Consider the following 26,827-nt stretch of genomic DNA (forward strand, 5'->3'; position numbering starts at 1 on the left):
CCTGTAATTAAGATTTTGCGCTTGACGATTCCCATTCATCTTTAACTTGAATGTGATCCTCTCGTCTCTTGGAAGACGAGAGACACCATTTTGATGAGCTTCTTCCTCTTCATCTAACGAGAGATGGAAGTATTCATTTACACCAGAGAAATGCACCCCTCCCCCCACATCTTAGCCTCCTACCCACCCCTCTCTCTCTCTCTCTCTCTCTCTCTACTGTCTCCATGACCTTGGTGGCTGGCATACCTTATCCCGGCAAGAGACAAGAACAAAGAGCTGGAGGAATAACAGAAGGTTATGGCAGCTCTTTAAAGCGTTTCGGAGGCTAAAGCATAAGTTCTGTCTCTTAGCGAGAGTACAAACAAAGTCAGCGGCAGCCAATCACACTGAGCTCATTATGTGAAGACTTGGCGTTGGTGCAGTGTGTGAACTCAGAGCTGCGGTATGCTGTGCACCTTTACATGGAGGTCAATAAAGGACAAACATCTGAATCTGATTAATCACTGCTATACGCCTCGGAGGATACACACCGTGGTTGCGCATTTGAAGTTTTGTTTTTCGAAGGTGCTCTTCTTTCCGCCAAGAGGAAATGGAAGTGGCATATACACACTTTTAATGCACCTTCGGAAATTCAATATGTGAAAACCTACAAGTACGTGTGTCTTTTCTCTGCCAGGTTATGTGTAATTTATACTACGTCATATGGCAGTGTCCCTCACCAACAAATAGCTGATCTGCAACCTCACAACGCATCACGCTGTGTAGCTTGTTGTAGTCTAGTAGATCGGCTATTTCTGGTGCAGGACACCATCATAATGCAAGAATAAATCATGGCTTCCGTGAAGAATGGATGGAACGCACTCGGGTATACCCAAAGCTGATTAATGAGCTAAGGATGTTGTGATGTGTCACCCTCCCGTCCGTTCATGCCGACCCCCTGCACCCTTCCCCCCCCCCCCAATGAGGGGCTGCGCACGTGGAGAGAGGGAGAGAGGGCTGGGGGAGAGGTGAACTGAGGAGAGGAGGAGGAGGAGGAGACAGAGAAGAGCAGAGGCAGACGGAGGAATGAGGGAACAAGGGGACAGTCCCAGTGCTAAAGAGTCAGCTGGCTCAGTTGTATAGCTGTTCATCATCCCTTCCCTAGTGGCTAGCGGCCTGTAGACCCTGTCATGAGAGAGGGGGGAGGGAGGAGGGGAGGGGGAGCCTCAGAGAGGCAGAGAGGGAGGGAGGGAGGCAGAGCGAGAGAGAGAGAGGGAGAGAGACTCAGAGAGGCTGAGAGTGAGAGAGAGAGAGAGAGAGAGAGAGGCAGTTAGAGACGGCGACAGGGGTTGGCGGAATGAAAGATTGAGCGAGGGAGATCCCTCCCTCCTGTGTAGTCCAGATGTCAGTGTGTGCCGGCCTCCCAGTGCAGACCTTGGGGACAGACCTCGCCTGGTAGTGAAGACTACTGACAGGACGAAGGGGGAGAACAGCTGCGCACAGGTCCTCAGCCCCAACCGCTTGCATAGCCCAGATGTGGGCCAGACAGACCCCGCGCTCTCTGTTTACACATGGTCGTTTGTGTACATATTATGCTTGCTGTTTACCCGTTGCTTTCCGCACGCGCGTTATTGTTTTTGTTTGTTATTGTTTCTCGGTCCCCCTCCATAGCCACTGTTCTGCATGGTCATCGTTTTACGAAGTTCTGGCTGCTGATGGGCCTCCTGAGGTGATGGGAATAAACAACACAATGAGCTGATGTTTGGAGAAACAATTTTATACAAAATGTTTAGCTAATTTGACATCTCTGAGTGAGCAACATGTTTTGTTTGTTTGTACATTATCCTCTCTGACGTCAGAATGAGGGTGACTCTGACCCAAAGAAGGATTTTGACAGGGGGAAAAGGTTGAATAAAAACATACTATACATACTTACTTCATGTGACTATACACACTGCTGGCAACTAACTATCCATTGCCTGTATTAAAGTACTCTTATTAAAGTCGAAAGGATTTTCATTCAAAATGCCTCTCAAAAACATATCTTAAACCCATCGCACAAAACGTACCACAGCTCATATAAAATGTTATTCTGAAGTTGGTGTCGCCAGAGATAGATTGTGGAACGCCAAATCCTGACCAACATCCTTGTCCCGTCATCATCTTACGCCTACTGTGGTGGAGAGACAAGAACGACAGTTAAACAAGCAAGACAGTATCAGCCATTAAACAAGCCCAAATTGATTAAATCAATTAATTACCAGCTGCATTATTATTATCTGCAGGGGTTCCGCTATAACTGCCTCTGTGTCAGTAAGGCGAAACTATTGTGTTCTGAGTCGTTCCATTTTCCGCCCGGACATATTTGCGGTGCGCACACACATCAGCCAAAACATTAACCACTCATCTGATCCTCACACGCTGCACTGCACTTCCTTGGGTTCTCAGCAATATATCCGCATAAATGTTAAGTTGAGATGTTCGCGATACGATATGTACTGTATGTCGATCTGTTGGGATCAGCTTTTTAAGAAGACTATACCTTGACAACATGTGCGATCTCAATTATTTACGTTGAATGTTTAGTGCTGCTTCTAATTCCATATGATGTCCATGTGGTTTCAAAGCATATCCTTATAACATTTCTCCAAATGCTTCTCAGTGAAGGGTGGATTTGAGTTTGTGTAAATGTGTGAGATTTATAGGAATATACAGTGATTGTGAGTTTATCTTATATTACTCTGGTTAGATGACAACAACACATATCTATCCATATCTAGCCTACCATAGTGCCTGCCTGGCACTATGGTGGCAATCAAGGTTCAGTACCTCATCTGCTTCTTGGGACTGCATGTAAAGCTGTAAAATCACTCCGATTACAAGAAGAAATATCCCTAATGTCAGTGTTTTTAATGTTCATTTCCCTGTATGAAACACATAGGCATGCCTTCTGGGTCAAAAAACAAACAATGTCATTGGAGTTACCGGTAACGGCATCTGCAGGACATTGGGTTGTTTATCTACTAAATACTAAATATTTTAAACTGGAAGGAGCGTATAAGCCCGCCTGCTTCTCCAGGAATCCTGAACTTGGAACAAGCGCAGCCTGCCTATTAAAATACTTTGACAAGGGCCTGGAGGCCTGGATGGCTGCTGGGACACTGTCGTCCACATGCTTATTCTTAGTTGCATGCGGGTGTCATTCACCGAAAATAGCCAACCTACAAGCTCACAAAGCGTCACAGTAGATTGGCTATTTTGGCTATCTGGCTCAACCAAGCGTAAATCAAAGCCTTACTTGATGATCGTGTAGTACAGTGGTTTTCAACCAGTGGTCCTTGAGGGGATTCCAGGTGGTCCCCAGCTAAATAACGGAAAGTTGGTAACCAAATGGACCTTTCTAGATCTTTTAACTCTTGAGAGTGTAAAATGAAACCAAATGGACCCTTCTGGGTCCATTTGGTTTCATTTTTCGCCCTCAAGCGAGAGTGTAAAATGAAACCAAATGGACCCTTCTGGGTCCATTTGGTTTCATTTTTCGCCCTCAAGAGTTAAATTATTGTTGTTGTTTTTTTATGTTTTTTTTTGTGGCTTTCGCCTTTATTTTATATTTTTTATGGAGGGACAGACGGTAGGCTGACAGGAAATGGGGAGAGAGATGGGTGGGGGGTGACATGCAGTAAATGCCGTCGGGATCGGGAGTCGAGTCAAGGTGCCTGGACCGCTGAGCCACGGCCCAGGACGAGTTAAATTATTGTTAAACATCTGCATTACTTAAGTCTACTAATTTAAGAATGTAAAATAATTGTTATTTTGATCAACGTTTGCCTGTTATCTTTCCTATGGTACCAACATCAACACAGCATGGAATTGTGGACAAAATCTTATGCAACGAAAACAAAATATTCTCTAGTCTTGGGTCTGAGAGGCTAAATGTCAGGTGGTCTTCATGTGCCCTAGCAGAGAGCACACAACCTGCGGCATGCCAACTCAGCTGAGCAGGACTTCTCAGCATGCCTCGGGGAACACACACATGTATTGTTTTATTGATGTTCATTATGGCGTTACTGTAATTGTCACGGGGAATGTGTTATGGGGATTAATGTGCTATGTTGTTTTATGTCATGTCATTCATTTTACCATGTGTTTTATATGTGTTCATTCTGATGGGCTGTAGGTTCTGGGAGCACCATGTCCCTTATGTTGCTCTAGTGAGCTTTGGTTAGAACATTTGACTGCAATAAACATGAGAACTGCAGAACAGTTTACTGTTAATAAGTGCATAATAAAGGATTTATTAACCTGAATATGACATTGTTCTTACTTTATATCCATGGGGAGCTGCAAAACGCACATTTAACTGTTATTAAGTTTGTAGTTAACTGCTAATACATTAAATAAAAGTATTTATTAACCTTACTGCTTAAAGGTTTAACAATGACATAACAGCTATAAGTTAGTAAGACAGGTGGTCTTATATATATGTTAATGTGTTAAGGCTTTTAGAAACACTCTTAGGTTGTCTAAAAACTGTATAAATACCTGCCAAGCCAATGTCAACACTACAACCGACAGCTGTGCGTGAGGTGCGATATATAATGTTTTGGAGAATGGCCTACCTGAGAGTGTACAAAATACAACCAAATGGACACAGTCCATTTGTACAGTCTCAGAGTTTATTGTTATAAAAGGGTCCTTTGGTTCCATTTGTAGTAGGCTAAGGCTACAGTTACAGAGTCAGCTGGACATATCCTGTTGTTGAGGGGCGCTAGCCCCTTATACAGGTTTAATTTGTCTTGTCTAGACAAAGATTAAAAACGCCATTGACAATGGACAGAGTTTAATGTTTGTTTTGTCACTAACACAAACATTAAATGCCATTAACAATGAACAGAGTTTAATGTTTGTTTTGTCTGTCACTGAGCAAATCGGCATATGATGTTATGTTATGATATTGCGATGATGTAAGATGTGTTGGTAAAGCGCCCCTCACGTCACACAGGTGTGATTTTTGTTTCCACACACACATAAATACAGATAGACCAATATGTACATGTCATAGCACAATTCTGGAGATATAAGGAGCAGCAGCTGGTAATTCAATGATAATTTATCAATTCTTGTTTTTTAGAAAAGCATATTAAAATTGTTCAACTAGCTACATCGACACTTTGTGAGCTTGTAGATTGGCTATTTTAACTATTCAAAAATTATTTTCAAAATAGTACAAAAGAAAAAAGGCAAAGACGTTTTGGGATAAGGGGTTTAGCACTGAGGAAATAGGACCCAAAGTCTTAACTGCAGTGTCCGCACAGATAGCCTACTTCCTTAAAAGGATCCCCGGCTAATATGCAATTATGCATACATTATAATTGCCCTCTATAATACCTCTTTTTAATATATATCCCAGCATTATTGGGATTAAGACGTGCCCAGGTGCAGGGTTCACAAACTTGTAATCAAATTAATTTGATTTCAACACAAGACTCAACAATTTAAGTGACAAGTGATGTCATAGCCCACCACAAAAAATATATATTATTTTTGCATAGATGAATATTTGACATATTGACAGTTGATTTTGTCAAAAATATCCCAGATGTCTTGGAGACATTAGGCTACAGTGATTCTGACCACAGTGATACTGACTGTACCGCACTGTATTAGCAAAGTAACAACTGCACCTGGTGGTGTCTGCTGCATACTGTATATGGTTAACCCTCTCCCTTAGGCCCAAAAGCTGGATCTTTAGTCATTGACAGAGTCCGGGTGACAGCAACCCAAAGACCCATCCATTATGAATGAAGCAGTGAGAAAGAGGGGTGAATTGAGTGAAACTGAAGAAGACCAGGCTGAGCGCATTGTGACACTGGCTGGGACCAGAGACGGCATTGCTTCAGTAATGCCAAACAAAGAACAATGAGTGACTAACATCTTCCCACTATGAAGTTGATAGGGTTGTTGATAGAAAGATTAGCACTGCCCTACTGTAGGCCTACGCACGCACGCACACACACACACACACACACACACACACACACACACACACACACACACACACACACACACACACACACACACACACACACACACACACACACACACACACACACACACACACACACATGCAGCTTAAATGCATGTGCTTTAATAATATGCAACTCGTAATAAGGTCACACTAGCATGGAACCACAAGGATTAACATTTTTGGTGATGTGTTGATGGTTCCTTTTCATTTCTGGTCATGGGAATGTGGACTGTGACCCTGTGATATGCACTCCTCCTGTCTGTGTGTGTGTGTGTACAGTATGCTCATGCATGTGTGATTACGCTGCACTGTTTATTAATCATTTTATGTGATGGGTTCCTATACATGCACAGAGAGAATGCAAAAGCGAAACACCCTATACACGCACATGCCCACACACACCTACACATGCAAACAGAGAGAGAGAGAGAGAGAGAGAGAGAGAGAGAGAGAGAGAGAGAGAGAGAGAGAGAGAGAGAGAGACCCAAGGCATTGTTGCAGCTAATTACCCTGGCTGCCCATATTATCAGTGTGTGTGCAGGACGCTATAGCGGTTCCTGGCTTTCTCCTCCTCTCATGTGATAACCTGTCCTCCCAACCCTCCCCCCCAATGATAACTCCCGTGGTCCAAGGGGGATCTGCCAGCACTGCAGCCTCACTAGGGGGACTGGGGGAGGGAGGGAGGGAGTGGGGTGGGGTGGGGTGGGGTGCCGGGCCGGGACGCAGGCATCCTGAAGACCTGCCTTTATGGAGGGGGAACACAAGCGAACAAACAAAGGGGTCTGCAGCCAGGAAGCCTTAATCACTGCCACTACCATTAGAGTAATGAGGCCTGATGGACGCACACTCCGGCGGGGGAGGCGGAGGTGGGTGGGGGGGAGCTTTCCTCACAGATGAGGGCCGATAACATGTCAACCCCCCCCGTCCCCCGTCCCCCCCTCCCCTTTCTCTCTGCTACCGCCACCATCCGTATACTCTTGGGGGCATATTAATGAAAGAACAGTCCCACCCCTCTCTCTCTCTCTCTCTGTCTCTCTCTCTCTCTCTTAGAGATTAGCTTGGGTATATAGCCTATTGTTTGGCGGAGTGCCGTGTTGTTTTAGACGAGGAAACCCTGTGGGGACCTGTCTGTCATTGTGCGTTTTAAAAAGCAGGCGTATGGGTTGGAAAACGGGGCGAGGTACGTGGCACTCACAGCCTCCATGATTATGATATTGTCGCATTTTTATTGCACCGTTGTTGTGGGGGTGTTAAAGTCCCGATCAACGCAAAGAGGCTGACAAAGTCCCCGCCTCCTCCACAGGAAAAAAGAAAACATATTACTTAAACGTTTCCTTTTTAAACTCATAAACAAACCTTAAGCAAACAACACCACGCTGTAACTGAGTGAAATGCACCCAGGCCATATCACAGACGTTATATTGACATAAACAGTCAGCCTCAAGAAATGATGCCAGGACCGTGATTGTATGCCACAATGCTTTGTGAGCTGTGGAGTGACCATCACTATCCAGGGATTGCCTATTGTGCACTCTCCTGTTTATGGATCTCATAGCTCTTTACAACACACTTCAAAAATTAATCACCCCAGAGTCCCATACACGTCTCTAGTACACATCTGCTGAACTGCTCTGGCCAAGCACACGCACGCACGCACGCACGCACGCACGCACGCACGCACGCACGCACGCACGCACGCACGCACGCACGCACACACACACCCACACACCCACACACACACACCGGTTGGACCAGCAGCCAATGAACAAAGCACCTTTAAAAACAGACAACATTTATAATGCAGGAAACAAACAACAGATATACGGCTGACTCTTGTTATTTGGAATACAGTGCAATCAAATCACACTGGGGTGGAATTCAACAGCATCACATGCACACCCTCATTCATGTCCGGCATAATATCACAAAATAGCGGCGACGGCTTGTCACGGAGCCGTTTGCTAACACTCTGTGCCGGCGGACCTCATGTCTGCCAGTGTAGGCTGATATTTCCAGCAGGTCCCAGTTTTAAGGCTCTCTCGTGGGCCTTTAAAAGGCTCAGAGTATACAGCGTCGGCTGCCCTCCTTTTTTTCCATCTCTCTCCCCTCCTGTCCACTGTCATCTTCAATGGCTGATTTACAGCCTGCAAAGTGTGCGGGAGATGCCGAGATTTCAGAGGAAGTAATAAAAATAAAGAACAAAACCAAGGAAGAGGGAAGGAAGGAAGCTGAGGACTTCAGAGTGATAGAGAGAGAGAGAGAGAGAGAGAGAGAGAGAGAGAGAGTTGTTGAAGTTGATTACTTCAGTCAGTGGTGTAAACTGAAGGCTCTGTGCTGCTATACCTGCCGCCTGTCTCTCCTCCTTTTGTCCCCGCACACTTCCTGTCAGCTGACCTTTGAACTCCTGGCGGTGGGTATTCCTCCCTGTGGTTTGTTCCCCTAATTGGAGGCAGGATGCAGATTCTGCAGAAGCTTGAGACAGGCATTTATACGCTTTTTTTTTTAATTCAACAAAGTGTATAGTGTTGAGCAGAGGATGAATAATAGAGAGAGGACAGTAAAGAGAGCAGGAGAGAAGTTGAAGGAGGATCGATGTGAAGAGAGGAGAGTGGGATTTCTGTGATGTGTGTGTGTGTGTGTGTGTGTGTGTGTGTGTGTTTATATATATGTTTACAATAGCGGTGCTCCCTTGAATAGCACGTCGGGCTACAGAACCGGCAAATGACACTTGCGCAGCACATCTGTAAATCCACTTGGCTCTCTGTAAAATGGGGTGAAGGTTTCATCCCTTATCACAAGATAATTACAACAGCCCCTGGCAAAGAGAAAGCTCTGGAGAGTCTCTTGAAGAGGATTGGTTTCAGATACTTCACACGGGGTCAAGAGGATTTCAGCTCACCTTGAACACCCCCTCCTTCACAAAGGGCTAGGCAGCTGGATAATGGTCCACTGTATCCAGGCCTACTGTAGCTGCATCGAGTAGAGATGGGTTGGACCTAAATTCCAAGCGGGAAAAGTGCCCTCAGATAACCTCCTTATCATAATGATGAAGGGGGCAACTGCTCCTGTATGCCCAAGTCACTATAGTCACTATATAGTCACTCATAATTACCTGCTTGTGCTGGTGTTCAAGACCATTGGCTTTCAACCCTTTTCATGTCAAGGTCCATTATTTATTCGACATTTTAGCCACTTGATGACATTTAGCCTCTCAGACCCAAAACTAATACACTTAAGGTGGCCTTACACTAGCCGATTTTTTTCAATCTGAAATCTGATAGCACCACACACTACAGGATAATCGGAGCGGGGCAGAGCAAATATCAAACATTCTTGATGTTGATCGGGCCGATCCCGATCGCGCTTTGAGCGGTCGGGCACCCCCCGAGCATCAAAAATGCCCGATTATCGGCTAGTGTAAGGCCACCTTTAAAGAGGACCACTTCACCACTTTTCAACCTATCTTCATATAATAGGTCCTCAGTAATAATCATGATAAAATGGCACAATGTTTTTTCTACTCTCATGGGAGGGCTGTGGGCAGTTCAGAAACCCGTCCACCAGTGACATCATCGATGGGGAATCCAAGCTAGTAGAAACTGTCCTGAAAAGTTGCAATGCGAAAATGGAAGCCATCGTTCTCACAATAATAAAAATCAAAACATTTTTGTAAAACAATATTGTTTATGAGACACAGACTGAGTAGAAAATAATTGTGGCATTTTGTCAAGATTATTAGTGAGGACCTATTATATGAAGATTAATAAGATTTGTCCACAATAAATGCAGGCTGTAGGCCTATTCTGCAAGAGACAAGAGACAAGTTGTATTAGGTCTGATGGTGGTCCGTGGCTTAAATGCAGAATAAATAATAGACCTTTCACCTTGATGTGAAAAGGTTTGAAAACCATGCACTCGGATGACTGCCTGCACTGAGCAGGCTCTTAAATCCTCTGGTAGCCACGCCCCCTCCCCATCCACCAACACACACACACACACACACGAGTAAACAACAGACACACGAGGTCCTCGTTTGGTAGGAATTTTAGGAAATAAACAACTTATGTAACGTTACACCTCATGGAAGTTGAGTAGTGTGGGTTGTTAGGAAGTGAAAACTGCTCAGACAGTCACGAGTGTGTGACAGTTTGAAAGAGAAGTTAATTTATCTTCATAACAAACAGCTTGGTGCATTTGTTTTTATTCTGCAGACTGCAGGGGCCTGTTCCACGAAACTTGGATTAACTAATCCAGGATTTAGGCCAAAACCAGTCTTTTTAAATCCTGGTCTTTACAGCCTGGTTTATTCTGTTCCACTAAAGCCAAGCGAGCCTTAGAATGGGCGGATTTATCGAGCCAGGATCATAAAGCCTGGCTGAATGCAGAGCCTGGCTTTTTGTTTCTAGACCCATTCGATGGAACACAGATTTACTGATCCTTCTTCTTCATGGGGTATTATGGCAGTTTGCATCATTAATAGTTGCATTACTGCCCCCTTCTGTATATCTCAGTATCATTACTAATCTATTCAAGACTTACTGATACAAGGACTTAAGCTTCTAAAATAAATACTGCTGCTGTAATTAAAGAGAGAACATACTCTCAACAGTGGATAGACTGAATGATTAACTACCCCAAAAATATAGTTTACATTTTACCACTACTATTAACTTAAAGCAGAATTCTTAATATTGTAAGCATGATGATATTGTCGCATTGTGATATTTGGCCATAAGTCCCTCCTCTGAGGGAGCTACCTTTGGGGAAGGGGGTTGTTGTCCAGACAGGGGCCAGACTGGTGAACTGTGGGTCATGGGTTCAATAGTGGGTGAAACGTTACAATGGTAATATGTTGTAAAACAATGAGTAATGGTAATATTTAGTGGTTTTCACTTTTACAAAAAAACAAATATATAATATAATATAATATAATATAATATAATATAATATAATATAATATAATATAATATAATATAATATAATATAATATAATATAATATAATATAATATAATATAATATAATAATTCTTCTTAACCGTGCACTTGCACGACAGCAAACCTATTCTGGGGAACATTCACCAAAAGCAGCTGATCTACAAGCTCACAAGCTGTCATGATGTTGTGCAGCCTATATATTTTGTTTTTTTGATTTTATATAGTGCTTAAATTAGTCCTTTAATGCAGACCGATAAAAATAAGGCAACATAAACCTATAATAATTGAATAAGTGTGGAAAACATCATTGGTTTGTGATCAGTTTGACTGCTTAATGAACAGTAAAGACATCAGGATTAGGTTAAACCTGGCTGTTAGCCTGGTCCGGAGCAGGCTAAGTCCAAAGCATTAGTTCCCATGGTAACTAATGTAGCATCACTTTCATGAAACCGAATCAAGCCTCAACATATCCAGGTTAACTGGTTAAATTAATCTGGCAAGATTAACCAGCTTTCATGAAACCGGTTAATCGCTGATCCAGAATATATTAAGTCAGGATATCTGTTAAATCCCGGCTTAATCTCTAATCCAAGTTTCGTGGAACGGGCCCCTGCAGGTGAGTTAGCTACCTATGCTAGCCTAAATATTCGTGTGTGTGTGTGTGTGTGTGTGTGTGTGTGTGTGTGTGTGTGTGTGTGTGTGTGTGTGTGTGTGTGTGTGTGTGTGTGTGTGTGTGTGTGTGTGTGTGTGTGTGCGTGTGTGTGTGTGTGTGTGTGTGTGTGTGACTGTGTGTGCGCGAGAGAGAGAGAGAGAGAGAGAGAGAGAGAGCTAGAGAGAGAGAGAGAGAGAGATTGATTTATTTTGGGTGTCACAGCACCACATCCTTGAAACTTTATTCTTAACTGTTAACCAACAAAGGTTTAAAGAGATATTGAACCAAGTGTTACAACCTGAATTTCAAATCCAGATTTTTATCTCTCAATTTATTTCAAGGCATTTGATTGATTGATTGAAAAATGTATTAACAGTTTGCAGAATTACAGTACATTTCAAGCACAAACTCAATACAAAGGCTGTTAACTGTGAGTGGACGACCCAATTAAGCATTACACTTGTTTCCAATAGGGTCGACAATGTTCAATTCATCAAAAACATTTAGAGACGTACAAATAGACACTTCTATATAGACAAAGGACAGAACAGGAATTCATCATAAAGGAGGTAAAAAGGGAAAATAAACATATACAGTGAGGGAAAAAAAGGGGTGGGCGGTGGGGGGGATTCACGTTCAGCTCAGTTCATTTGTTTGTTTTCCTTGGAGGAGCTGCAATTACCTGCATTGGGTCCCCAAGTCGGCTCCGTGGCCGTACCTTGAGTTGGCTGTGTGGCCGTGACCATCTCTTGTGTTGTCCTTGTGTTGGGTCCCCAAGTCGGCTCAGTGGCCGTACCTTGAGTTGGCTGTGTGGCCGTGACCGTCTCTTGTGTTGTCCTTGCGTTGGGTCCCCAAGTCGGCTCAGTGGCCATACCTTGAGTTGGCTGTGTGGCCGCGACCGTCTCTTGTGTTGTCCTTGCGTCCGTGTTTGAGGGATTCCGATTTTACAGGGGCCAGTTTCGAATTGCAGCCGTCCGTAGGTGCCCTTTGAGAGCGGTTTTGAAGGAGTCAAGGGATTCGCATGTCTTAATGACTGTTGGTAGGGCGTTCCACATTTTGGTGGCATAGGAGCGAAAATAATTTAGTCCCTTGTTTGTGCCGAATCTGGGTTGTACATGGTTCGTTGCACTCCCTCTGGTGTTGTAGGTGTGGACTTCGTTAACATTAAGGAAGTATCTAGACAGGTACATGGGTATCTTGGTGGTGTATCGAATCTTGTGGACCAGACCCATTGCAAGATGCTGTACTCTGTCGTCGACCCTAAGCCATTCCAGCCTGTCGAAGTGGGCAGGGGTGAGGTGGGTTCGGGGGGCGAGGTCAAGTAGGAGCCTGACCAGTTTGTTTTGGGAAGTCTGGAGCCTGGTTTTAAGGGCCTTTGAGGTGCTGTGGTACCAGGAGGTGCATGCATAGTCAAAGAAACCCTGTACAAGGGCTCCTGTTAAGGTCTTCAAGGTGTTTTTGTCGACCAGTGAGGAGATCCTGTAAAGGAATCTTGTTCTATGGTTGACCTTTTTGATTACGTTGGTGGCCATTTTATCACCGGAAAGATTAGCCTCCAGGATGGAACCTATAGGTAATTTCATCTTTACGTGTGATAACATTGTCACCCACTCTAACCAAGAAGCCATTTGCCTTGCTGAGATTACTATTAGAGCCAAAGAGAATGGATTCAGTTTTTCCCAGGTGTAAAGATAGTTTGTTATCAGCGAGCCAGGTGCAGATTCTACCGAGTTCCGAGCTGAGGGCCTTTTCAACCTGCAGTTTGTTGCAGTCACAAGCTGAAGTCATGTCGTTAACATATATTAGGAACAGTAAAGGCCCTAGTATGCTCCCTTGTGGAACGCCACAGCTCACTGGGAGGGGGGGGGAAAGTGTTCCATTCACCTCCACCATCTGTTCTCTCCCCTCCAGGTAGGATTGCATCCAGCTCACTGATGTGCTATCGAAACCAATTGCTTTTAGCTTGTTAACCAGTATGGAGTGGTTCACGGTGTCAAAAGCCTTTTGGAGGTCCAGCATAACCATGCCGCAGTATTTGCCAGCATCCACCTCATGTTTGATGTGGTCGCTCAAATAGAGAAGGCATGTGTCAGTGGAGTGGGACGTTCTGAAGCCAGATTGGAACTCGTACATTAATGTATTAGTGGCAAGATACTTTTCAACCTGTTCATAGACAATTTTTTCCATCACTTTCGAGATGGAGCTTAGAATAGAAATAGGGCGGTAGTTGCCGGGGTCTTTACAAACACCTAGGTTTCTGTAGAAGGTTGTAATGTGCTCTACACCAAAGAGCCCAGAGTGGGAGGGCAGTTTGTTAACCAGAGTTGTTGCTATGTTTGTAAAGAAGATATTCAAGTAGTTGGCCACCTCAAGCTTGTCAGTGATGAGACTGTCGTCCGATTTGATGTTTATGTTTGAAAACCTGGTTTTTAGTTTCTGACCGCAGCCTAGTTGATTGTTTAGTAGCTTCCAGAGCTCACGAGGATTGTTTTTGTTTTGCATACCCTAGCCTAGTCCATGCAGGCATGTCCAAAGGTCCCCTTCCTTCCTAAAATGTATTATTTATCCGATATAAAACTAACATTATGTATATGTACACCTATACTAGGCTGTGTTGTGAGTGACAGCTAGGATATAATAGGCTGTACTATACTAGAGTAACTAACTAGACTAGTCTGTAACCGTAAGGACCTACCTTTTCTGAATTTTGGACGGCAGTACCCTGGCAGAGCCTTAGATATAGACAGAGTTACGCAAACTGCATTCACTTCATGGGGCCAGTCCAATGGCGGCTCTCCTACATAGACTACGCATTGAGCGCGGGGACAACCAACTGGGCCAAGTCTTGGCCCGGAAGTAGGCAGAAATGCATTGGACTCAGGCAACAGCCCAGCTTTAGTGATCTTAAATCCCTTTATTTTAAATTGTTTTGTAGCAATAGTACAACATACACATTAAAGAGACTTTAGTTGTTACTGTACAATACTTTAAAACAGTTGCACACATGCTTAAAATAGCTCTTGTTTGCGCCGCCCTCGTTGAAAACAATGTATTTCCAACTCCAGCTTGGCTCAGTTCAGGCTGCATGAACAGTGCTCGAGCGCTCGGTTTCTGCCCCCTATATATTGTAACTCTTCTATTAGATGGCTCTGCCTATAGGGTCCCTTCTAGTTATTCAACTCTCCTTAGGACGCAGCTTTACCACTGTCTGTTTCTGTTCACAGAGACGCGTGGTCGCTTGAGAGTTGATGAGATGTTTCAAAGATACATAGAGCAGCAGTAGAAGACCGCGGAAACGTCTGCGAAGCTGCGTTAATTGGCGTTGCCGTTAAGTATTTTACTTTTTTTGAAGTTTTGGCTTTGCTGAAATTCTCTCTTCCTCACGTCCCGGCCTCCCACGACGCAACAGCATTAAAAACACCCAGCATGTTGGCCAATCAGAGGCAGTAAGTAGGACGTGCAGTTAGCCAGTCTCGGGAGGCGGAACATGGGAAGTGAGGAAGAGAGCATTTCAGCGAAGCCAAAACTTCAAAAAAATACTTAATGACAACGCCGATTAACGCCGCTTCGCACACGTTTCCGCGGTCTCCTACTGCTGCTCTATGCATCTTTGAAACATCTCATCAACACGCAACCGACCACGCGCGTCTCCGTGAACAGACAGTGGTAAAGCTGCGTCCTATGGTGAGTTGAATAACTAAGAAGGGACCCTAGGGTACCACTGTCCAAAAATCAGAAAAGGCAACCAAGGGTGCCGAAAGGGGCTATATAACAGGCTGTGTATGTTTGTATGCTGTTGCTAGTGAGTTGTGACAGAGTACCGTGTACATATGTCAGCTAACTTTCTTTCTTTCTACCGTATACTCAAAGCTTGTGGTGAATCTCAACCTGCTCCACAAGCCAGGGTGATGATGACCCCAGACCCCCACGCTCAGCTTCTTCTCAGCCCTGAGTCCATTTTCCTGTGACATGCTGTGAATGCTGGACCCTAGAGCCTGCCCTAAATCCCTAACCACTTCACTACACCAGAATGCTATGTGCAGTAAGGCTGAGTGAGAAGATGGCAGCCAAGGGAAAGGGGCTGGTCGATCGGTGCCATCGATGCTGGGAGGAAAGTACTGACCGCTAGCCAAATGTATGGAGGTGAGGATGGAAATGACTGGAGATGCCGCAGGAGATATGTTGTATCTGCCGTTGAAGGTATTTGAGTTGTAACAACAGTATATGTGTATGTGGCTCTTGATCACTTCAATGATCCTATGAGTGAATTTGCTATTTCCTTTTGGTTCGAGCTAGAGGTTTTGGGCATTGACAACAATTCCAAATGTTACATTTCAATTGATGACTGATAAACAGTAGGTTACGGTATGTGTGTTGTCGTGGCTGAGGTTCGTTGTGAGTTAAATTTGTGACAGGCAGCTAGGGTGGCTGACGGCTGTATTGGTTCATGACTGGCATGGTGGCAAAGAATGTCTCTATGTAGACCTTTTCTTTCTTTTTCTTTTTCTTTCTTTCTTTCTTTCTTTCTTTCTTTCTTTCTTTCTTTCTTTCTTTCTTTCTTTCTTTCTTTCTTTCTTTGGGTGTCCCGTTTGGTCCAGGGAAAAATACTTAAATAGTTGATGCATTCAAATGTGGCTGTATCCAACAAACACATGTTGTGCCTTTGAAAACTATAGATTCTTTATTTGTCCAGCTCATGAATGTAGGCTGTGATATTGTGAAGAAAATAACCCTAATGTTATTCTTCACCCATGTAATGGCGCATGAACCCCGGCCCACCACTCTTGTGTCACTGGATGGGTGCTTCACTGGAATTCTATGTACAGTACTAAATATCAACCAGGATGAACATGTACACCATGTGCATCTGTGGGCGCGACCCATGATGAGTGAGAAGATAGCGGCCAGGATATTTAAGCCCAAACCACACCTGTAGGGACTCCTTGGGATCGACAAAACCCTTTTAAGGTCAACCATACCAATGCAACTATGTGTGGTCGACCTTAAAACGGCTTTGTCCCAAGGAGTCCCTATACCGGTGTGGCTTGGGCTGTAGACTGACCAGTCACTGCCACCCAGCCATTAAAGTTGTGCTATCACATGGACATTGATCAGGCAGGTGTCAGACACACCTACCTACAGTACGTCGGCAATTGCTTAGAATTTAGTTGACCCCCCCACATGGTCCTTAAGGCCCAAACCACACCAGTTGCAACTCCTTGCAACAAATCAAACCACACCAATGCAACTCCTTGCAACTGACATTGGGGATAACGGTTGCAAGTAATCTACAACTAGTTCAAAATGCAGCAGCCAGACTCCTGACCAGCACCAGGAAGAGAGATCACATCACCCCTGTCCTGGCCTCTCTCCACTGGCTGCCGGTCCGGTTCAGAATCCAGTTCAAAACCCTCCTGTTTGTATACAAAGCCCTTAATGGGCTGGCCCCCTCCTACATCACCGACCTCCTATCCTACCCCTCCTCTACCAGGACCCTCAGGTCAGCTGACAGGGGTCTCTTAGGGGTTCCGCACACCAAAAAGAGGCTCAGGGGCGACCGCGCCTTTGCTGTCGCAGCCCCCACACTGTGGAACAACATTCCCCTCGCCGTTAGGTCTGCGCCCTCCGTTGAGTCTTTTAAATCACAACTTAAAACATTTTTATATTCACAAGCCTTTGCACCACCGACATGATCTTGCACCTTTCCTTTTTAGATTACTTTGTCCTATTTGCCTGTTTTTGTCTCCACCAGGCCGAAGGCATGGGGAGAGAGTATGTTTTGCACTCCGTCCGTGTGTCCGTCCTTCCTTCCGTCCTTCCGTCCGTCTGTGAACAGCTAATCTCCGGCACTGTTAATTTTTTACTATTGACGTCTTCTGCACTGAATTGTACTGTATTGTATTGTATTGTATTGCATTTTATTGTATTGTATTGTATTCCACTATATTCTGCCTTGTGAAGCACTTTGGTACAATGAGAGTTGTTTTTAAATGTGCTATATACATAAATTTGATTTGATTTGATTTGATTTGATTTAATCATGCAAGGAGTTGCATGGTGAATCATTGGTGTGGTTTGGGCCTAAGAGTCTCCCTCTAACTACACTGTAAAGGGTGGTGATCGATGGTTCAGTTGAGTGACTATAGCTCGGAGAACAAGATGACACCAGGCAGTATGTATCACAGGGCAATTTCTGAAGTTTATTAACATGTTGGACACATGACGTGACTGGAAGATACATGGTGAAGAACAGAATGAGTGGGAAGACGGCATGCTTCTTGTTTACAGGACATGGTGTGTAGAATAGAATGAGTGGGGGAACAAAGACGTCAGTCTATCTGATGGAGTACTTGGCCCGGTGTGTGCTTATGCAGATGAGTGATTCAACTGTATTTACAGGGGGTCAAGCAGATGAATGTCAAGTCCTATAATCATAACACCAATGGAGGGCTTGTGATACTTATGTACCTGCGTGCGTACGTGTGTGTATATATACTGTATAATATACAGTATATACATACGGATAATTAGCCCTTCGCTAAACCCCACCCCAAAAGCGATTGTCCAATGCCAATCCAAATAGTTTAGCAACCGTTGTTGCAAGCTTTCATCACCTCATATAGCTATCAATGATATTTTGCATGGCTGTGTTGTTGAACACAATCACAGCTTAACGTCGGGAAAGTTACACGACTGACCCACCCAGGTGATGGCAATAATACTAATGACGTTAGTGAAGTTGATTGTTGGGTACTGTTTCTCCCTCTAACATTTCCTCGTATTTCTAGTTTATTGAAATAATGTCATGCATTAGGGTCGATTCATACTCCTATTTCACCGCTGTTTCGGCGCTGTAGTGCCGAAATGATTTCGGCTCGTCAGAAATTTTCAGTAGCACCGAAGAGCCGACTTTAGGACGGTACCCGCCCCCCCGAACCTCAAATTACGTCACATTGTAGGCTCTACAGAGCCGAACCGACTTTTATTCGGCTCTAAAAATAGGAGTATGAATCGGCCCTAAGCCTACTGGAGGCCTTCATTGTTGACTAGATTTAGAAGATATTTTGAAGCTCTTGCTACTTTGTAGCGAAACGGCCTTGTGCACACCTACAAGGGTATGGAGGGCTAAAACTGCCATATCTAAAAATGAATAAATAATTGAATAAATGCAAAAATAAATAAATAAATATGCAAAGAAATATATAAATCAATAATTAAATGCGTATTTAAATGCACATTTAAATGCATATTTAAATGTGTAGATAAATAAATAAATAGATAGTAAATGTACATTTAAATGCACATTTAAATGTACATTTAAATACGCATTTAAATGTGCATTTAAATGGTGGTAGTAAAGGTAAACAAGTGATGGTGTACAATGGTGTGCAAAATGCTTTAAAAAGTTAAACCTTGACATCTGAAGAGCACTTACAAAATGTCTGCATTAATATGTTTGTCTGGGCATACACATACAGTGTGCAATCAGAGATATATGATGTCCAATTTAGGCCAATACTTAATCTCACTGCACACAAGAAGAATATTACTACTAAGAATAAAATGTACTGATGTCAATGGTACCCGACCAAGGTGGCAAAAAAACTGCCCACCTTAACCCAGTGCAAAGTTGTCCAGGTGCCCAGTTATACCGCTAGATGCCCAGTTGCCCCACTAATAATTACTACTGAGAATAAAATGTACTGAGGTCAAAGGTAATCGACCAAGGTGCCAGGAAAACTACAACCCTGTACCTAGTGGCCACATATCCCTAATGCCCACTCATCCAAGGTGTACAAGTGACCTGTTGATCCACTAAGTGTCCACTTGACCTGTAACCCTGTTACCCATCTTTCTGATGAATTGAAAATGGAGGACCCTGATTCAAATTCTACAAACTGTGAATACAATTTTCAATCAATCAATCAATCAATCAATCAATCAATCAATCAATCAATCAATCAATCAAACAAACCCTTTCTTGTGTTCAATATTTTTAGTATTGTATTTGCAGTGGTGGAAAATATCTAAGTACATTTACTTAAGTATTGTACCTAAGTAGGCTACAAGTTTTGTTTTGATATACACAGATATACACAGTTTAATATGAAAACCTACATATCCCGTCAGTCAGTCAGTCAGCGTCACGCCATATATAGTCATCAGTCCACACCTCATGACATCACACCTCGTGACATCACGCCTTGTTACATCACGTCTCCATATATGGCCATCTCCATATATGAAGATCATGACACTGACCTCATCAAACCCTGGATAGGCATACATGGAGAAGACTGGATCATCACCTAGATCTGCATATATGGAGCAGGCCATCAACTCTACATCTGACCTCAAACCTCAAACCCTTAGATCTCTATATGGAGCTGACCTGTTCTGACATTCCATGTTGATCCTTCTCCACCTGTCCTTCCACTTCGATGTCTCCCTTTTGACTGATACCTGTCCATTCAACAGGCCCGAAGATTAAGGCCCGGCCCTACTGCTGGGCCCTCATCAAACCCTGTACACTCAAGACACTGCCCCCGCTGCCACCCTTATATCTCCATATATGGAGTTGACCTGTTCTGACTGGAGTTGTCCTGTTCTATATGTTGATCTGACCTATGACCTCATCAAACCCTGTACACTCAAGACACGCTCCATATATGGCCAGTACAGAATTAATTCCATATGTTGATCTGACCCCCCATGCCAAAGCGCCAGCCGCCCAGCAGTCTGCCGTCACCCAGGTGGATGCGTGCAAGGAGGTCTTACTGGTACTTTACTTGAGTATTTTCCAATACCAATACTTTTACAAATCCCAAAATTGTAGCCTACTTTTACTCCATTACATTTATTTGAAAACTTTACTAATACTTTACTAATTACTTTACTAATTAATTTGTAGATTTTGATTATTATTACAAAACTTACATACAATAGCCCTAACATATATAGATTCCGGGCATTTAAAAATAGCCGATCTACAAGCTCACATGGGCCGCGATGCGACACATTGTGAGCTTGGGGAGATCTGCTATTTTCAAAAGATTTTTATACATTTAGGACACTTTTACTTTGGGTACTTTAAGTACATTTTGATGCCAATAACTTATTATACTTATTAAAAAAATATATATATATTCAAAACAAACAAACTAAACTAAAATTAAATGTAAAATCCCACACTATATGTTAGTGGCTGGATGGGATTTTTTGGTGTTTGATTGCTCTGGGTTAGATTGCTAATGGCTGAATAGGAAAAACACCCTCATTAGGAAAGACACGCCCCCTCATTAACATACGGTTCATGAAATACACCCTTGGGAAAAGCAGCTTGAAATGCGTATTTAAATGCGTATTTAAATGCATATTTAAATGTGCATTTAAATGTGTATTTAAATGCGTATTTAAATGCACATTTAAATGCGTATTTAAATGTCTATTTAAATGCGCATTTAAATGTGTACATAATTAAAACAAATAAATACATTTAATTATTCATTTCTATATTTCTTTGCCTATTTATTTATTTATTTGTCCATTTAATTATTGATTTATATATTTCTTTGCATATATATTTATTTTTGCATTTAATTATTGATTTATATATTTCTTTGCATATATATTTATTTATTTTTGCATTTATTTATTTATTATTTTATTTATTTATTTATTTTTTAGATATGGCAGTTTTGGCCCTCCATACAAGGACAGGTGCGTCGGAGCCGGCAACCAAATGCGAATCATGAGAAGAAAAGGGTCCCGCACACTGTCTTCACTTATAGAGCAGTAGTTTCATTCAGATGACAACGTTTCAGTCTAAACGACCTTCATCAGGTATCCGCCCCTGATAAATGATCCATTATTTATATGGAAAAATCCTAGCTGTCATTTAACATGCACCTCAATGGGTGAGAATGACGTCGTGACTTGCAGAGTGGAGTGGTTGCCACTGGGTGGGGCTTAGCGAAAGGCCAATTGTTGCAATACTATACAGCAGTGGTTTTCAACCCTTTTCATATCAAGGCCCATTATTTATTCAGGATTTGAGCCACAGAACCACCATTTTGATGAGATTTAGACTCTCAAACACAAAACTAAAGACTTTTGTTACCGTGGATAAGTGTCAGGACCACGCCCATGCCCTCTTTCCAGAGATCATCATCTCCAACCTACTAACTATACACACCTGCTCCTCATTAGTCCACACCTATATAATCACCCCCTCTGCCACTCCACTTCAGTCAGTATTGTTTGCCTGCACTAGACACTAGCCACTCTACACGGTCCCGTCCGTTTGTAGCTTATGTCAGTGTTAGTTGCTTATTCTAACTTTGCCTTTGACTACGACTTTTGCCTATTCCCTTGTACCTTTGCCTGGATTTATTAAACATCCTTGAAACCTTCGCCTGCATCCAAGAATGTCATTACAGAATACTGACTGAAGTGGAGTGGCAGAGGGGGTGATTATATAGGTGTGGACTAATGAGGAGCAGGTGTGTATAGTTAGTAGGTTGGAGATGATGATCTCTGGAAAGAGGGCATGGGCGTGGTCCTGACAGTACCACTGTGGGACTGGCGCCGTGGATGCAGCAGACGCCACAACATTTTAATCTTTTTATCGCCACAACGCCACAACATTTTAATCTTTTTAAGGTTTCACTTCCAACAGACTATGCCTACAGTGGACGACATGGAGCAGCCTTCCACCTCCTCTGCCACCATGGTCAAAGCAGAGCCTGTACAGGCCACCGATATGAACGACCCTTGTCGTGTGTCCACCACGCTGCCCAAAGCCGTGGTGAGGATCTCACCTATATAATCACCCCCTCTGCCACTCCACTTCAGTCAGTGTTGTTTGCCTGCACTAGACACTAGCCACTCTACACGGTCCCGTCCGTTTGTAGCTTATGTCAGTGTTAGTTGCTTATTCTAACTTTGCCTTTGACTACGACTTTTGCCTATTCCCTTGTACCTTTGCCTGGATTTATTAAACATCCTTGAAACCTGCGCCTGCATCCAAGAATGTCATTACAATAAGCTTGTGTCCACAATTCTATGATGTATTGATGTTGGTACCATAAGAGAGATAACAGGCAAACTCTAATTGTGTAGCCTTCTTGTAAATGAAGTAATGCTCATGTTCGCACCCGAAGGGGAACTGACCATAGATCCGAAGTCCCCGTTAGTCCGAACATGCATTAAGGTTGGCGAACATGCACTGCTCCCGTGCTTGCGGTTATGTTTAGGTTAGGGTTAGAGATAGGGATAGTAATTTCGGAACAATGAACCTTCTGACTAATGACACGGCACCTGTTCAACAACCACTCTTGAGAGCGTAAAAATGGTACACTCTCAAGAGTTAAAGCTCTATAAGGGTCCATTTGGTTACCAACATTTAGCTGGGGACCACCTGGAATCCCATTCAAGGACCACAGGTGGTCCCTGGACCACTGTTTGAAAAACACCTGCCAGCCAGTAATATGCCAATGTGTTATCCATTGCATCGTAGGGGACGGACCTCCGGACCACACTTTGGTGAGAGCAGAGAAGTGTAACTCTGTGATTTGTGGTGGAACAGTAGAAGAATCCATGCCACGCTGCAATACCTTGTGTCTGATTTATCTGTGCTTCAAAAGCGGAAGCACCTGACCAGATTATAAGATAGAGGAAGATCTGTAGCGCACACACCAAACACCTGGCTTATTAATGTGGGGAGCAAGTAGGTCACACGGTGACCTTTTTATAACAACAGCTCTATGCCAAATGAGAAGAGGCAGCTAGCGCTTCCTTTATTTTCTTCATTTTATTTTTTATTTTGTATTTTTTTTCTCAGTTGCTGCTGCGGAGCGCTGCATGTGCAGGTCGCCGTCAAAGCTATAGCATGATGTTCAGATCTCTGCTCTCTGGAGCTTCTCTCTCCTAACCACACTTTTAACAGCTGGGCTTTAATGTGTCTCGCTTTGGATGGTAAATTGTCAACTTGTGAGTGCGTGCGTGCGTGCGTGATTGACTCTAGGGATGCTCCGATCAGGTTTTTTGGGACCGATCCCGATCACCAATTTGTTCTTTTCATGATCGGCCGATACCGATCTTGTGTGTAAGGGGAACATTTTAATTTTTCCAAAATTATTATATGTCAAAACCCACGTCAAAACTGTTCCTGTGTGTGGGGGGAGGAAGGGGAGAATGTTTAGGCCTGTCACAAAGAAGCAAAATGATATCTGATTGATACACTTAAATAGTATAAGACGGTTTCTCCAGAAAGGGTAAATTGCTGATCACCGATCAAGTCATTTGGAGTGAATATCGGCCGATCACCGGTCAGAGCATCTTTACTTGACTCTTGACTTAGTGCTGTCCACTCCAGTCCAGTCCATGTCCCCAGGAGAACTTTGTTAACTTTTTTTCCCTAAGTGAATAAGTGATAAGTTTAGAGAGCTGTGTTATTGTCACCATCATTATTGCCTTTGTTTGCTTGGATTTTCAATTTCCTGTCAGAGCTCATGGTATTGGTATTAGCAATTTCCTGAGGGGGACAGACCACTACTAGGACTATACACAATATAGCGTGCATGTGCGCGCGCGTGCGTGCGTGCGTTGGGACTTAATAGTGGTGATAGGCAGTAGGTACAGTAGGTGTTGGTAAATATCCATTAAGTACACATTAAACAAAATGAATGGGTATGCTTCAGCCAATGACAATAAGGTATTCTCTCGAGCCTTGATCAGATTCATGCTATTCATATTGATCACTATGGAGTGAATATGCATGCGAACCTCACTGTGTGCGTGCGTGCGTGCGTGCGTGTGGTTCACACATGCACGCATGTGGCTGTATTTTCTGTTTGTAGGTAAGCATTTGTGTCTGTCTGTGCACTGTAGGCCATGTGTGTGTGTGTGTGTGTGTGTGTGTGTGTGTGTGTGTGTGTGTGTGTGTGTGTGTGTGTGTGTGTGTGTGTGTGTGTGTGTGTGTGTGTGTGTGTGTGTGTGTGTGTGTGTGTGTGTTCGTTCGTTCGTTCATAACTTATGTGTGTCTTTGTAGAGCACAGACGGCCCATACATCACGTCCTCTTTACAGTGTTTCTCCGTGAGTCATTTGCATGTCATTACAGCTTTGTTTTATAAGTGAGTGGCTATTAAGGAAGCCGCGCCATAAAAAGCCTGTTAAAATGGAGGAAGGCAGCAATACGGATCTTAAAAAGCCAACAGCCTTCTCTGCACTTTGTCATCTCACGTGCTCGTTGCAAAGAGACAGGGGAGAGAGACAGTGAGGGATCGAGAGAGAGAGAGAGAGAGAGACAGAGACAGAGTACCAAAAATAGCAGATCTGCAAGCTCCATATCGCGACAAGCGGCTGCAGAACTCGTGACTGACTATATTCAGCACGCGACATCATCGTACGACATAGTGTAAATCGGGGCTTAAGCGAGGGAGCAGGGGAGCCAGCTGTCTCTCCTGCGAGGCTCACACATCTGTTTGGGTTTGTTAATGACAGCAGAATTCATGCATTCCCATTTTTTAGGGGGGGGGGGGGGCTTTCTCCCCTTCCTCTCCGCCCTTCTGGTCTGTATATGCAATGGTTTCTGTTCTTCCCTCGTTTCACACATCTGGAGTTAGCTGTCTGTGGCCCTGCATGTTGTCCCCATCTGTGTGTGGCACCTTCCACAACTGTTCCAGCACAGAAAACATTCCCACAAGCAAAAGCAGGGCTATACTATACAGCCTTCTGTGTGTGTGTGTGTCACTGTAAAGTTAACAACACTGTAAAACCATCACTGTTCATTTGAAGTACAGTCATGGAACCAAATGGACCACATTTTGTACATTCTCAAGAGTTACAAATGGATAAACGTCCAGTGATCATTTTACTGTACTGTGTACCCACTGTAACATCTGCACAACTGTGTACTATCTTAAAGATGGAGTGCCACAATCTTTGTATTTTTCCAGTTTTTCATGTGTCTATGAGGTGACAGTACTGTCTATGAGGTGACAGTACTTCATTAGACACCCTGGAGTCGTGTTTATGTGCAATGGTGTATTAACTTTGTATTTAGGGTTTCTTCCTGGAGGCTGAACCCTTGACAGTCAAACGGGCCAATGAAATAAACAGTAATATAGTGACATCACACTATCAGCCCCTCCCCTAACCCCTCCCCCTTTATCATACAACTACAGCTGTGGGTGCGGCTTCAGTTCAGGTGGATCACCACCCACCAGGCAAACCAGGCATACTTAATGAACTGGTGGGCGTGTCCACATAAAAGCATGATTTTAACAAATACTGTACACTTTTTGGAAAAAGTTCTTCCTCCTATAATATAATAATACCTGATGATCAAGCTTGTGGTGCGTCGTCATCATCATCCACCCGCTAGAACACTGCACTCTAGGAACCACAAGTTCACTTGTGGTTCCTAAATCTCCAAAAGTACAATGAGGGGCCGCCTTTAACTGTCAGGCTCCTCTCCTGTGGAACCTTCTCTCACTCGTGGTCCAGGAGGCAGACAGACAGGAGGCAGACAGACAGGAGGCAGACAGACAGCCTCGGCTTATTAACACCTAGTTCACACACCAACAGCGCTGGTGAGTGTGTCCAAAATGTTTGAAACATCCCTGTCACCCTTGCACGTATGCCTATGTAGTGATGCGCAGCAGCCATAGAGTATAAAGAAGGATAGAGACTGAACCGACGCGATAGCCCCCCCCCCCACCCCCCCCCCCTCCCCGCTATTCATGTCAGTGGAAGTTGCTCAGTGGCGTTTTGAAGCACCCGGGAAGAACCGTCTACTTCCGCATTTGACCACCAAATTTTGGTGGTCAAATGCGGAAGTGCAACCGAGCGCTCAATGTTAAAGCCCAGCTGCACAGGGTTTCCCTGTCATGAATCCACGGGTCCGCCTGCAGTCCCTCCTCTTACCACTAGGGACGAGCGCCTCAACGTTGGAGAGCCTCACTGGGGCCTTGGCAGCAGCGGGGATTGAACCCCTGGCTGAGCCCGATTGGCAGGGCTGTTGTGGGCCGGGTCTTGGCTGGGTGCTACCCCCCCCCCCCCCCAGTCTTTGGAACGTGTCCTTGCGCTTCGTGTGCGGACCACCGCACACGACGTCCCTCATGTCATTTCCATCCTCCAGCTGTTTAAAGGTTTCATCATGACATTAATTTTTTTTTTTATTTTTTTTTTTTAGGTTTTATGACCTCGATTACACCCAAACAACGTGAAC

This window comes from Electrona antarctica (genome assembly GCF_951216825.1).
Source record: "Electrona antarctica genome assembly, chromosome: 3".
Lineage (NCBI taxonomy): Eukaryota > Metazoa > Chordata > Actinopteri > Myctophiformes > Myctophidae > Electrona > Electrona antarctica.